The following is a 12,312-nucleotide window of genomic DNA, read 5'->3' on the forward strand; positions in this document are numbered from 1 at the left end:
AGGAAACAATCAGACAAACCTATATTTAGGTGAATTCTACAAGAAATCTGGCCCAGACTCTTCAAAAATGTCAAAGTCAAAAAGACAAAATAGAATTGGGGGAACTGTTCTAGATTTAAAGAGACTAAAGTAAGAAAACTAAATGTAAACACGATCCTTGTTTGGATCCAGGATTGACGGGCAGGAGGTGAAAACAGCTACTGTGGACATTACTGAAGTAATTAGGAAAAGTTAGAATATGAACTGTGTATTAGATGATATTAAATCTATAAATGTCCAATTTCTTAGGTGTTGTGATGGTATTGTGGTTATGCAGGAGAAAGCTTTGTTCCTCGGAGTTGCAGTCTAATGTATTTAGGGGTGGAATGTCATGATGTCTGCAACTTACTCTCAAATGATTCAGCAAAAAATTACATGGGTAGATAAGTGAGAGAAAGAAAGCAAATGTGGTAAAATATAAACAATTGATAAGTCTAGACTTCCAACTTTCCTTTGAGTTTTACATTTTTCAAAATAAAAAGTAGTAGAGAGAAAAGAGAGAGAGAACAGCCAGTCACCACGGCTAACCTGTTCTTCCATAGATATCTTCCATGTTACAAAAAGAACCTGAATTTCTTGGAGATTAAAAAAAATGACAAGAGAGGTCATTAAGGCTGAATCACCAAAGCCATTTACTCTCATCCCCAGAAGCTGAACAGGCTTCAGACCAAAATAAACAGAATAATACAAGTTAACATAAGACTTAAAAGCTATATATAGAAGTGGCTAGGTAGTTTCACAGACGAATTGAATTTAAGCCAGCCATTTTCTTTTATAAAAAAGAATATAAAAACTGTTACGAGTAAAGTCTTTTTAAATTCTCATAATAACCAAATGAGATACTTAGCTTTATTTTAGAGATGAGAAAAACAAAGGAAAACCAGATGGAATTACGTTCTAGAGTTTTTATAGTTGTCAAACCAATAAAGTGTATTATTATGTGATACCAGAAATTTGCAGAGTGAACATGTTAACCTTAAAAAAAAAAAAGGATGGTTGGATCTTTGCTTTTCTTCGAATAGCATTATTAATTTGCAGTTTATCTTCTACATTACAGTTTTCTTCTGCCCCACAACAAAATTGAATATTTAAAAGCCCTATATCAAGTCCTGATAAAATCATTGTTGCACTTAGAATAGCAACCTAAAGGTTCTTTATGAAGGAGTCCTGTCTCCCTGTCCTTCTTCTTCCCTTGTCACATTGCCTTTTTACTCCCTCCACTACAGCCATATTAACTACTTGTGCTTCCTTTAAGCACAGATTCTCTCATGCTACCAGTATTTCTCAGTGGTGGTTTAAAGCAAGGGAAATATGATGTGGCCCTTTATGCCACAGGTATGCCTAATGCAAGCATATCAAGCATAAGAACACCTGAGACTGAATCCACACATAGAGGAAGTCAGGAGACCAGGATTCTGCTACCGGGTCAGCTACTAAGGCAAATCCCTTATTCTCATGGAGCCTCAATTTGCTCATCTATAAAAGGAGATGGTTAAATCAGAGGATCTCCCATGTCTATCTGCTCTCTGCTGTACTATCCATGAATCTATGAAGTTGCTTTAGGAAAATCACAAGGGAACTTGTGTACTAAATTCTGGTATAGAAGAGGTTTATATCCCAAGAGAAATCATCTCAAAGAAGTTGTGAAAGTGAAATAGAGGATAAAGTTCCAAATCACAGTCAAGTTTAATGGACTTTACTAACAACAGAACCAAAATCCAAAATGCGTCATCTTTGAGATTTATATCAAGTTACATATAAAAATTTAATAATATGGTGAAACAGATGTTAAGTAAGACATTAATTTTAAGCTGCAGTATGAGATTTAGCTCCATTTTGGTTATTGGGCAGACAACAGGCTCAGGGGCACTGACTCTATATAAAAGTGCTCATATGAATGTAGCCCATGGAGAAAAATAAGTGTCTTAGTATCTCATTTTCCCTCATCTGTTAGATCCAGTGATAAGTCATAAAAAAATGTGAAGAAGATTATTGTCTGGAATCACTAAATAGGAATATTGTGAAATTATTCAATATCTACCTCTCTCTTCCAAAAGACTCAGAGCTCCTTCAACACATTAAAATTGACACTTGAGTGGGAGTGAAATCAGTTGTAATGCAGCTAGAGGAAGAAGCACTCCCATGTTATTCAACTCACTCGACACAGGCAGCGGAAGCACAAATGAGGGAAGGTACTGCTTCCTACAATTCCATCTTTTATTTAGGGGTAGACTTTGTTCAAGTAGTAACAATAAAAAAAAAAAAAGCTGATGTGTTTACACTTATCATGGGGTCTGCTCTACCCATTCAAGTTCTAATAAGAAATTATCATGAGAATTAGAAAATTAATATGTACTGTTATTCAAACACTTTTATTTTAAAATGTGTTTTTAGATTCAGAAGCAAAACTAGCAAGAATATTTCAAGAAGATTCTAGAATTCATTCGTCAATTCATTCAACATTCAACATTTCTTGACTATCTAGTCATGGCATACACCGAGAGACTTTAAGAGAATAAAAAATTAATAAAACTGAGTCTCTAATCTCAAAACCTACACAAACTAGAAACCGGTCCTAATACTGCTGATGTCTTTAAGGGTATTATCTTCAATTCCAAAACATTGGAGTTAACTTAGAAGGAAGTTTTCAAAGTGCTGATATAAGAAAATGAAACCATAAAACATAAAACATAGAAAATCTCTAATTCTTAGGGAAAAAATGTGTTTATCGATTAGTGTTGTCAATGATTAATAACTAGCTAGGTTCTTTTATTATAAAAGTATTTCATTTGTATTTAAATGTTTTTTTTAAAATCTTGCTCATTGTCATATCTTTTAAAACCTATAAATAATAATAATTAGTGGGAAATCACATGTGCATGGTAACAATTGGTTTTTTTATATCATGAAAAAATGGCTTTAACACAACAGAATATACAGATGTCAAATTATAATGTACACCTAAAAATTATATAATTGTATTAATCAATGTTACCTCAATAAATGTAATTAAAATAAATAATAATAATAACAGCGAGAGAAAATTTTAAAAACATTTTTAAAGAAAAGCATGTAACAACAGGATTTTTGCTTTATAGCTTTAACTGCAGCTGTGGCATGGAGGTGGTTTAGGGGTTAGAGAGTGGGGAAAGGCTACATATAGTAATAGAATACATGAGATTATTACAATACTGTAGACAAGAGTTGGACTTTTGATGGGTAGATAGAGAAGATAAAAGATAACTGCACATTTTCAATAGGAAAAGGGATGTAAGTGATAACATGTTTGAAACAAATCTTAAAGCAAAATTTCTGAGAAAATTTCTTCAGATTTTTATTCAAGTGTTGTCACTTTTTCAGTGAAGGCTTCTGTGGCAGGAACAAAAATGGCATGATCACCACACCATTTCCTTTTCCTGAGCAAAAAGGGCAGCATTTCCGGGCTTCCCTTGTAGTTAAGGATGAGAGCATGTGACTTACTTCTGACAAATGGGAATATGGGCAGGAGTGATGTGTCACTTCCAGGCCAAGGCACCTGTTGGCTACTAATCTATTTCCATCTCTCTCTGTCCCTAGAAACTATATATTGATGTGGCAGCATCACAATATGGAAGAAGCCCATATTGAATCGTTGGATGGAGGAATGAATCACCATATCAGAATGAATCGCCTATATCAGACTTCTATGGACAAAAACTAAACTTTCATTGGGCTAAACCACTGATGTAAAGATTTCTTACTGTAGCATAGCATAGTATAGCCTATTTTGATTAATACACTTTCCCTATCACATCTAAAAGTTCCTGTCTCCTACAAGAAAACCCCAACACACATATTCATACTTTCTATTCTTCTTTCTTGTCTTTTTTTCTGTTTAGTGCTTGCCACTCTATAACTTGTAATACATTTAATCTTTTTATCTTGACTGAGAACTACTGTAGTGACTCAGCAACTAGGGATAAAAAAGCTTCAAAAAACAATGGAAAATGACATAGGTAGGCAGAGCACAGCTAAAATATCTGGGTCGGGGAGAGGGACAGGGATGACCATTAGGTAATGTCAAATTAAATGTGGTAGAGCATGCCTTGCCACAAGATGGCACTCATAGTTTTTCTTTTCTGAATTTCTATCAATAAACATTCTGCACATTTTTTATTGTCATAGAACAAAGAGAATATCTTATGTTGCACAGCTTACATATAGCATTGTATTTCATGTCCTATCATTTTCCCACAGCTTATCATTGACTTTCCTTTAGAATATGAAGACATAATGAATATTAGAATTGATTGTGAGATGGGTATAGGCATTAGAGCCAGGAGGAAGGAGCAAATGTAATGCTATTGCAGATATTCAGTAGAAGGCCTTAACAAGAAGCCATTGAATTTGGCCATCAGATGATGATTGATGAGCTTTGAAAAAACTAATACTTTTGGAAATGGAAGTCAGATTGCCTGGTGTTGAGGACTGAAAACATGCTGAGAAGGTAGACAGGCTCTGTATTTGGCACATGTGCTGTGAAAGATAGAAGAAAAACCAGGTGGACTTTTTCCTTAAAAGGAATTCTTTCCAAATAAAGATTTGTATGCCTTATTCATAAGTTTCAAATATTTGAACAAAATACCTGTTAGATGGAATTTGGCCTCACATAGAAATATCTCTACAAAACAAATTCAACTGTATTTCAGAGATACTTCTACTTAACTAAATAACTTGTTAGTCCCCCAATATTACAGTATTTATTTTCAAAATAATTTCATACCTATTTCTCACATTATATTGCCCATAAAGTAAATATTTGAATCGAGGCCTAAAGAGATCACAAGATTTGCCTAACATTATACTGTGAGACAGAAGGAGAGCCATAGGCCAAAGTTTTGTGATGCCTAATTCCACACCCCTTCTACTGAATTATTCTTCCTGTCACTTGACTTCTAGTTCAAATTTCCCACTTATCTATTTTATTTTTCTGGTATGCATAAAATGACAATGTCTCTTTTAAATTACCCTGTTTTGAATATTTTCCATACTATTTCAGATATGTAACAGTTAAAAATTACCTATCTCCAGAACAGTATGGGAAAATATGTTCATTATTATTTCTGCTTCTAAAAAACAAGTATAATCTTGAGCTGAACTTAAAAAAAAAAACACACACACATAAATTAAGGTACCATTGAAGAAGTAAAATCCTGTACCTGTTGCTTCAGGTGTATAGGCACTTCTGCTAGAATAAGGTCTCACTACACAATCTAAAGAGTTTTCTTTACAGCCCATAAATCTAATCATTAATCATTTATCTTTTTTATGAAAGTGAAAACAGCGTCACTGTCTAATTTGTATAAAAATCTTTTTGATCTCTTGAGACATAAAGAGTGAAGTTATGACAACTGTAGCTTTATTTCCAACCCCCTCAAACACAGAAAAAAAGGGGGAGGACTTCTACAGCTAATTCACTAATAACTCCATACAACCCAAAGAAAACTTCAAACTTGCTTTGTGGCTAGGCCTCCATGGGGAACAGCCTTCTTACTAGTTGGAAAGAATAAAGGCTATTTTTGAACATACAAGTGTCTGAAAACATCATGCCTGCTAAGCGTGTTTAGCATTTCTATGCATTTTAAAGAGTCTAATGAAGCCCAGTTCCTTACAAATTCCTACAAAAAATTTAGAATGGGAAATGGTTCCTGCCACCCAGGGGTTAGGGTAGTGGTCATTCCTATAACCAACTATACAAAAGAAACCTGTCATTTATAGATAGCTCCAAAGTCTTGCATTAGCAAGAACACCATGAAGACTGGCCCTTACCCAAAGAATTTACTCAGAGACATTTAATATGGAGTAAATATAGCCTCAAAGAGAACAGCTTTGAAGAAGGGCTTTGAAAAGGTCGGAAAAGATGAAATGAGGAATGTTGTTACTTAATGCCATTATTAAACAAATGCTTGCCACAGCTCTTCTCTAGCTTGGTTCAAAACGTGGCAAATAGCATGCCCACTTCACAGACAAAAATATAACTTAGAATGTGAAATTTTTCATTAGGATGGGCCCTCAGTCTAATGGGTTGTTTTTAAAGTGTGTGAATACCCTATTTCCACCAGCGTAGAGATCAGTCCTCACTCAGGGGCATATCTACTATTCCATGAACAGTCCAGGATAATTTGGATCTCAGATGTTCTCCCCTAATTGTCATACCAGTTGCAGGTGGAAACTCTAGTCTTCCTAATCCTTATACCGTGTCCTAACCCCTGAGGTCCTTGCTCCAAGTAAAAAGTAATCAATCACTGCTACTATTACAGCTACTATTACAGCAGACAACACTTTAGGCGTTAACTCTTTTGGAGTCATGGGCACTTTCTATTATGAAATTAACTGGCTCACAGAGTTGAATAAATTTTTCAGTTATTTATAACATCACTGCGTACAATCGATTTTTTCTCTCCTGCTATTCTTCTCTAGTCTTTATATACATAAATGCATTCATCCACTCAAATGTATCTGAGTACCTGCTATGTGCTGGGTATTATTTCAGACAACGGGTTTAAAACAGTCAGCAAGAGAGACAAGGTCCCCGTTTTCATGGACCTATACTCTGACTATGTAAGAAAGAAAGAGTAGCAGTGAGGGAGGCGACAGGCAAGAAATAAACAAGATTAAATTCAGATACGATTAACTCCAAGAAGAAAACAGTTTAGTAACTGAAAGTGGGAGGAGGACTCTTTCTGTTTCAGTCAGAGACTGCTGCCCTCAGGTAAGGTGCAGAAGTGTCACATTTGAGCCAGGGCCCAGAGCTGACAAGAAGCCTGCCATGAATAGAACTGGGAGGAGAATTTCGTAGGCTGAGAAAATAGCAAGTACAAAAGTTTCTGAGGCAGACCAAGCTTAGGCCAAGGCCACTGGATCCTAGTGAGTTCTGGGAGACCAAAGAGGCAGGCTGGGGCCGCTCAAACAAAAAGATGTAATACATGGAGGAACTCAAGAACTGTGAAAGTTTTTTTTTTTTTTTTTTTGAATTCTTAAATACTTCGGAGTGTTTTTCCTAAGATCAAGGATCATTATGAAAGTACAATGATCAAAATCAGGAGCTTTTCACTAATATAACCAGACATTAATTATCAAAATCATTAATAGCTAATTCACCAATAACTCCATATCAAAATACCATTAAAGCATGCATTATAATTATATCTCAATTAAAATATTATTATGTAATTTATAGACCTTATTTAAGTTTTGCTAAAAGTTCAAAAAATGTTTTTTATAAAAATTTTATTATTCTGACCCAGGATCACACATTGCATTTAATTTTCACACCTCTTTAGCCTAGAACTGTCTCTCATCCTTTATCTTTAGTAACACTAACTTTTTAAAAAAGTACTGGCCATTTGTTTTATACTATATCCTTAAACTAGGGTCCGTCTGATGTTTCCTTGAGATTAGATTCAAGTGATGCAGGTTATGAAAAGTTTATTCTTTTCAATGTAGAATATCAGAAAGTATACAATATCAGTTTGTTCCATTACTAATATGCTAGGAGCGTGGAAAGAAAAATCTGTGTATTTGCTAGAGAGATCAATGTATGTTTATGCTTTAGATGATAGCAAAAATATGTTAATTCTAAAAATAGACATATAATGGGGACAAATTCCTGTGAATTAAAAGCAAATATAAGTGATTTTCCTTACTAATTCAAAACCCTGAATACAGAGCTTTAGGAAAATCTCAAGGGTCACTAAAAAGTTAAGGAAGCAAGAGATGGAAACAGAATGTAAGTTGTTAATAAGGACAAAGATATGTCTATAAACTTCCAGTAAATAAAAATAACTGTGATTTTGAATATAAACCTACACAGCTTAGACTAAATATTTAGGTAAATATGTAAGTTGCTTTTACTTAGGCAATGTGAAAAGGAATTGTTGCATATTTCTGAAACTGAAATTAATTTAGATGCCCAGTGGCAATCAGAAGGGTCTCCACTGTAGTGTAGCTTTCCTTCAGCTGTAGTGCAATGTAGCTTATTTTGCCACAAATACTAGCTAAAAGCAAGCAAACAAACATGAAACCTGTGGTTGGAAATTTTTTTTTTTTTTTTGTCAGTAGGAATAATGGAGAAGAAACAGACTAGAAAATCCAAAGTCTGTACAGAAAACATAAAGAACAAGAGTGGATAAAGATTGAGCAAGAGGTTCCATAACATGATTTTAACTAGACCACTGGGTCATAAGGGTCTTGAAAGCATGGACTATCGCTGTTTTCTGGTTATAGCTTTTCTTTTTCTGGTCTACTTTCAAATATGGTAAGCAGAAATTAAAACTCTATAATGCCCTAGCACACACAACAGGACTGCTGTTTCCCTTTTTTATTCTATGCCTCTATTAGTGCCTAGATTATAAGCATCAGATCTAATCTATGGAATTTTAGAGATGAGGAAGAACCAAGACTGTCATTTAGTTCAGTTCCCTCACTTTCAAATGATAAAGTGATTACAGTTAACTTACTTGCCCAGTTACCCAACAGTGGTGCTACTAGTGAGCAAAGAGTTTAGGTTCTGGAGCCCCAGAACATTGGCAAAGATGTCATAAAGGCATCACTATCAACATAATACCACCAAGCGAGCACAGGGGATGGAGCACTGGACTTGGAGTCAGAAACAATTTGAATCTCAGCTCTGCTTACTTTCTATGAGACCACGGACAATCATTGCAACCTCTGTAAAAGGTGAATAATAAGACCTACTTCATAAAAATGTTATATATATGCAATGCAAAAGTGCTTTGTAAAAAAAACATTAAATGTTAAAACTATTAGGATGTATCATAATGATGACAATCTCATAGTCATAATTTGGTTAAATGTGATATTTTTCAAGCAAATAGACTTTTATGTGGCTATTGTATAACAGGTAGTTTTATATATCTGATTCTCATGCTTTAGAAAAGACTGTGTATACATTTAAGTTTGCTTTTAAATAATCTTAATTTTTTAAAACTTTTGATTATGGAAAATTTCAAAAATGTACAAAGTAAATAGAATTGCTATGTACCTATTACCCAGCTTCAATATTTTCAAAATTCTACCATTCTTTTTTTTATTGTGGTAAAATGCACATCACATAAAATTTAGTTTTAACCATTTTTAAGTGTACAATTCAGTGGCATTAAGTAGATTCACATGTTGTGTCTGCCATTCTTATGTCATATAACCCTTTACTCACTCCCTATCTATTCTCTCCGTGATTATGAGAATGCCACTTTTTAAATCAGACATCTGACACTTCAATTTCCAACCAAATTTACGTGCAACTATTTTGCTCTAATCCTCAGTTCCTCCTTCATGAGAATCATGACACCTACCTCAAAGTTACTATGAAGTTTAAAGAATGCACTGTATTATCATATAGCAGGCACATAATATCTGTAAGTTCACTTGCCAGCACCATTCATACGGTTTGATTGTTTCAAGAGAAGCTGCTCTATAACACAATGGATTCTATTTCACTGATGTGATGACTCTCAAGTTTTATCTGGAGTATCTTCTTGACATTTCTTCACTGTTTCCTTGTGCCTATCTAAATGGAACATATAAACCTAATTAAGTTTCCAATATGATGATGGTCTTTTTAGAAAAGTGATGAAGAAGTTCTCTATATCTTTGTTATACTATTTCATTATAAAAAGAATTTTAAAAAAGCTCTAGTAGCCCAAGTGAGGAGTTTCTCAGCTCATTGCGGTCACTTATTCAAGTGCATTGTTGGGCAAATTAAAAACACTCTGACTTCCATTTAATGACCAAGTCACTGTGAAGGACACGGGAAAGTGTTAACTCCTCTCCTCTGGATCACTGCTCTGACTAGGCTCTCTTATCCCTGATAGATTCTTCTCACCCTCATTTTATCCCTCTGCACTAAATGAGGAGATATTCTAAGACCTATTTCTCAGCTTTGAGTTCTTTTACAAGCTCTAATACACAACTTTTTTATATGACTCCAGCCTATATCTCTACATGAGCTGCCCTAATATCAACAGCCCACAATTCTTTGACTCCAAGAATCTTCTGAACTCATCATCATCTCCTCCAAACTCTTTTTCCGTCCCAGAAATTCTATGTTTCAGTTGTTGGTACCATTACTCTTCTGGACATCTTGTCTTAAACTAGAGCCTCATTCTCACATTTTAAAAATCCCTAACTCCTATATCAAATTCAACTTCAAAAAAGAGTGATTCTTCCTTAGAAATGACTTTTTTATTTGCTCCACTCTTTTCTCAACTGCACGAATTAGAGACATTAAAACTTAAACTAATTAATGTAATAGCTCATGTGGTCAATCAAATATAATTTCTAGCACATAATGCTTAATCAAGAAAGCAGAATTCAGAAATCTTTTCAAAATTAAGTGAGAGTTAGCCCTTCAGCTAACACTTAGGAGAGTTCAAGAAGACATAAATCCTTCTGAGCCAGAAAAAAAACAAAGTTCTTTTTACTGGTAAGGCATGTTATTTTATAACTGGGTCTGAATAATGCAAACATCTGATAATCTTCAGAGAAATTACACCAACAAAATCTGAGTACAGTCTGGGCCCTCTCAAATACAGCTCACATTTTCCTAATTTTACAGTCTCTATATAAAAACTAATATTCCCATTATTACATTTAGAGAGCCCTTCAAAGGTGCCATAAAGTTCCAGTCTTGATATCCTCCAATTAGTTTCCTAGCTACATAGCTCTGAAGTTCCAGTTTACTAGTTTAACATGCAAGTTGGAGCTTATTTTAAATGAGAACATTTATCTCTAATGCTTGGTTTCCATTTGAAGTCCTCAACTATACAAAACATCTAACTTCCATATTTTAGTTTCCTGCTTAGCTTTTCTCTTGCAATCTAGTATAGTCCAGACATTTACTTTTCCACCTGACTCTTCCACCAAAGAATACTTCAGCTGACTTTCATTCACTCTAGTGCTTTGGGGCTCAAAGCTTTGCTAATATGCATGCACAGATACATTTACAAATATATTTACTATAGTTACATTTGTTTAGTAAAATCTTAGACATAACCTTAATGTCTATTCATAAGTGAGTAGGAGAGTGGGTGAATGTATAGGTGAATCAAAATTGCTGTGAGTTGTTAACTATTGAAATTGAGCAATGGGTTCAGTACACAACTCTCTCTTCTTTTTTGCATATGTTTAAAATATTTTCCATAAAAAAAAAATTTTTAAGTAAGGTACATACCTACTATGAATACCAGAAACAATATTTACTGATCTGCACTCACAGAAATGAGGCTATAATATGCTGTTAAGTGAAAAAGAGCAAGTTAATAAATAGTAAGTATAGCATGGCTTCATTTGGGGGTTTTGAAAGCTCTGTGTGTTTATATTTGCATATTTACATATAAAGGTCTAGACAGAGACCCATCAAACTGATAGCTAACTTTGGGAATTAGGAGGGATAAGAGTGGATGATCATGTCTTACTCTATATATTGCAATAAAGTTTGAATTTTTACCAGCACCTGTAAATTTAAAAAATAATAATATTGTTAATAATATTAACAACTAAAATCTTTAGTGCTATGGGGATCTGGAGGCTGTATTCTTGGGAGTATTAAATACTAAGGAATACTAATGGTATATGTCTATGCTTCAGAGTATATTGAAGGTAAAATCCATTTATTTGACCTACTACTCTCTCAAAGCATTGACTTTAATTAAGTGCTTTTCCTACCAACCTTATCTGGAACTGCCTTCTGTTACTTCCTGGAAAGGTTTTACTTAATTCTTTGATCTTTCTTTGTTATGGGCACAACAGATATAAGAAAACCATAAAAGATTTTCTTGCCCTTTAGTCTGGTCCAAATTCATAATTTTCTTCAAAATCATGATCAGAGTAGATTTGTACTTCCATGGCAACAAATAGCTACTAACTTTCTGCTTGACCAAAAGACACGACTACTAGTCCCCTATTTGTACTATAGGATCTGCACCTCTCCTTGCTTTTGTACTACTAATTCTTATAATCTTGGGATACTAGATCCTCCCCCTTTCACTACCTCCCCACTCATATCTAAGTCTGATGCCTTCCTCTATCATAGCACTTATATATTATACTGAAAGTGTTTACTTATCTGCCTAAGAAGGCTGCAACCAGGGGGTGGACCAGGTTTTGTGGGACCTGAAACTAATACAACTTAGGGAGTCTTCTATAAGAATAAAAATTATAAATACAAAATTATGTATAAATGTGTATGTTTATTTATGAGAAAAGAAAACACAA

The 12,312-nt window shown here is 34.3% G+C and overlaps 1 protein-coding gene across 10 annotated transcripts in view; it reads right to left on the reverse strand.

The window, feature by feature from the left end:
* Positions 1-12,312, reverse strand: part of HPSE2 (heparanase 2 (inactive)) — a 577,707-nt gene that overhangs the window by 234,051 nt on the left and 331,344 nt on the right. The gene's annotated exons all lie outside the window — the stretch shown is intronic.

This window comes from Rousettus aegyptiacus, unplaced genomic scaffold, assembly GCF_014176215.1.
Source record: "Rousettus aegyptiacus isolate mRouAeg1 unplaced genomic scaffold, mRouAeg1.p scaffold_m13_p_6, whole genome shotgun sequence".
NCBI classification, from domain to species: Eukaryota; Metazoa; Chordata; class Mammalia; order Chiroptera; family Pteropodidae; genus Rousettus; species Rousettus aegyptiacus.